This window comes from Lagenorhynchus albirostris, chromosome 3, assembly GCF_949774975.1.
Source record: "Lagenorhynchus albirostris chromosome 3, mLagAlb1.1, whole genome shotgun sequence".
Classification (NCBI taxonomy): Eukaryota; Metazoa; Chordata; class Mammalia; order Artiodactyla; family Delphinidae; genus Lagenorhynchus; species Lagenorhynchus albirostris.
Genome location: NC_083097.1, coordinates 57,076,400 through 57,079,862, shown reverse-complemented (window position 1 = coordinate 57,079,862; position 3,463 = coordinate 57,076,400). Strand labels below are relative to the sequence as shown.

Sequence of the window (3,463 nt, the reverse complement as noted above, 5' to 3'; positions counted from 1 at the left end):
CTCTCCACCCCCGCTGGTAGATACTTATCCAGTGGGGCCTGCTTGCCTCAGCTGTATCTTGACCTGCTTAGATCTTTCTGGCCTTTTCAATTTAGGAGCCATTGTCTTTTCCCACGTGAAAACTCTTAGGTGGGATACCAGCTGGGGAACATCAAACAAACTTGTAAAACCTGTTTCTCTTTGGAGCTAATAAAAGGAACATGGATGGGCCCCAGAAGACGCGGGTCTCATCCTGGCTCTGAGCAGAAGCCAGGGAATTTGCTTAATCTTTCCACGCCTTACTTTCTTCACTGTAGAGTGCGGGGAGATGATCAGCTTCCTTGTCGGCCTCTACCCTGAGGCCGTGGAAGAGAAGAACGCTTGCTGGCGTGGGAGGGGTGGCAGGAGCCCACCCAGCAGAGAAACCCGCACTGGTCCAGAGACTTTGAAAGGTGGGCCAGGTAGATCCAGGCTTGGGCCTCAGTCCTGTCTGCTGACAATTTGAAGTCATATCAGGAAAGAAACAGAGGGCACCGTTCGTGCAGACCATGAACAGAAAGGAGCAGAGGCTCAGGACCCCTAATCCCAACTCTGCTGCTGCCTCACAGGGCGGAGGGGCAGGAAGGGCCCTGGAGCTCAGGAGTCGAAAGTCTTTTTTCAGCCCCAAACCATTTACTCAAGCTCAATCTTGAGTATGGACTACCAGGAAGGCCCAATGTGGAAAACAGATCTTGGGCTGGACTCCTTTGGAATACAGCTCGGTCCTATCTGACCTGCCCTTTTTTACTACACACAAGGAAACTGGGACCCAGAGAAGGCAATGCTTCCCTAAGCTCACACAGCTGGTTCATGACAAAGAACAAAAGAGAAACAGTCCAGACGTCTCCATGTTGATGAAGACAGATTTCAGGACCAGCCAGGAGAAGCGGGAAGATGAACTGAAGAGGCAGCTGGAGGTAAGAAAGAGTGAGGGAAACCTTGCCCAGGGAGGACAAAGTCCTGAGGGAAAGAGGTGACTTGACGGGTCCCTCAGGAAAAGGGGGCCCTGGGAATGGGGCCAAGTCCTTTGAAAGGGGGTGGTGGCAGGAAACAGCTCAACTTGTGCCATCAAGGCAGCTCTGTACTGGGGAAAAAGCTCCAGGACTCTTCCAGCTGAGGGTTCCTTTAAGTGCGGGGCTCTTAGAAATTGCAGGGACTGGAGTTTACTATGATATGCATGAGTTTGGTGGGTCATTAAGTATTATCATGCAAGTAAAGGCTTCCTAGTAGTTAAATACATAAACTTGAATTAAAGCTATTGAGAATTCAAGAAAAGTAAACAAGATCAAAATAATAAATGTGGTAAAAGCCGTAGTAGGGCTAACACTTATTAAGCCTTGCTCCTCCAATTAAATGAATTAATAGGTGGTCAGCAGTAGTGCTGGCTGTTAGGTATACAGCTAAGGCTGTTGGTTGAATAAACAGCCTAATGGGTTAGATAGTTACTAATATAGGACTGAGTGGGATGGTTGTCCCTTGGGGCAGGAAATGGGCCATAAAGATGCTTCTGTTTTGTGGGGGAAGCGGTAATTACTGTTCCTGTTCATAAAGGAATAGAGATTCCTAGCTTTATTGAGAGCTGTGTAGCAGGTATAAATGAATGTGGTAGAAGGCTTAGTAGATTTTTTGAGCCAATACATAAAATATTGATAAGTGATGTATGAGGGATCTCCTTTACTTGCATGATAATGCAGAGTGACCCACCAAACATGCTTATCATGTAGTGAATCCCAGTCCCCGCCCACTTAGCGGAGCCCTGCGCTTACAAGAACCTTCATTTGGAAGCGTCCCGGCGCTTTTTCCCAGTGGCAGAGCTGCCTCGATGGCGAAAGTTGTGCTGCTTCAGACGGCCATTATTTGTTTTGATGTAAGTTGAATTCGTCCTTGTTGGATAGAAATTACGCGGTTATTAATTAGTTGGTGAAGTATGGGAAATAAAACACTTGGGAAACTATTGGAATAACAATAGATAATTCTGTTATTGTTTGGGTAGTGAAAGAGGCGAATAAATCTTTGTTCACTTTGTTTCTCAAGGGGTGTAATGTTTTGATGGTTGGTTGGTTGGTTTGTTTTGCGGTACGCCGGCCTCTCACTGTTGTGGCCTCTCCCGTTGCGGAGCACAGGCTCCGGACGTGCAGGCTCAGCGGCCATAGCTCACGGGCCCAGCCACTCTGCGGCACGTGGGATCTTCTCGGACCGGGGCACGAACCCGTGTCCCCTGCATCGGCAGGCGGACTTTCAACCACTGCGCCACCAGGGAAGCCCTGTTTTGATGTTTTGTTTTCAATTCTGAGTTGAAAGATAAGAATGTTTTGAAAGTTTTAACTGAAATATAAATAGTACTATAATTATAATAGTGACGAGTCACGTTAATGTATCTAGTTGTGGAATATCCTCAAGGGAAGGTTAACATTCTCAGTCTTTAACTTAAAACGTTTATGCTATTTAGCTTCTTAATGATTTTATAATTTGATGCCGATCATTTTTGAAACATTTTAGTGGAATTAATTCGAGGTCAATAGGCATGAGGCTATGACATAACCCCCAGATTTCTGAATGTTGTCCACAGTATGAGCCTGGTCATGTAGAATTAGGGTTGTTTAAGGGGCCCTGCAATAGCATCTGTCTTGAGGCCTACGGAGGGAATAGCTCATGAGTGTAGGATGTTTTCGGGTGAAATTAGTATTTGGACTGTTATTTCTGTAGGTGAGACTGCTCCATTATGTATTTGTAGCAGTTGTACTGGTTTTAGATCTGTTGTAGGAATTACATAGGAATCAATTATATAGGAATCAAAATTTAGAACTTCATATTTTGTGCATTCACAGCTTCACTATCATTGGTCACCTGAAGTTTTGACAGTTAGGGAAGGATTATTAATTTCAACTATTATATAAAGAATTTGTAATGATGGTAGAGCACTTAAAATTAGAATAATAGCAGCTAGAATAGTTCAAACTGTTTCTACCTCTTGTGCACCTATTGTACTTGTGTGAGTTAGTTTAGTTGTTAGTAGTGATGAAATGATGTAAATAACCAAAGAACTAACTGGGAAAGCAATTATAAGTGTATAATCGTGAAAATGTAAACGTTCTTCTATAATAGGCAATGTTGAGTCTTGTAAGCTTAGTTGGAATGGATGTGGCATAGAGATGTAAAAGGTTTGAACCCATAATTTAATTTGACAAAGTTATGTAGTTTTTACTAATATCTCACTTATTGAGAAAGACAGTGGTTATGAAGTTGGCTTGAAACCAGTTGGAGAAGTTTCGATTCCTTCCTTTCTTAAATTTATGTAAGTAGGTTCTTCAAATGTATGATATGGTGGGAAATATCCATGCAATCCTTTAAGATTGGAAGTTGCTAACTCCACTACTGATACTTCTTGTTTAGATGCGAAAGCTTGTAGTATTATAAAAATCACTGGTATTACTGCTGTTGATGA

At 43.3% G+C, this 3,463-nt stretch overlaps 1 pseudogene; it reads right to left on the bottom strand.

Moving 5' to 3' along the window:
- Positions 1–1,212: 1,212 nt before the first annotated feature.
- LOC132518326 (ATP synthase subunit a-like) lies at positions 1,213–3,166 on the bottom strand (annotated as a pseudogene).
- Positions 3,167–3,463: the final 297 nt, after the last annotated feature.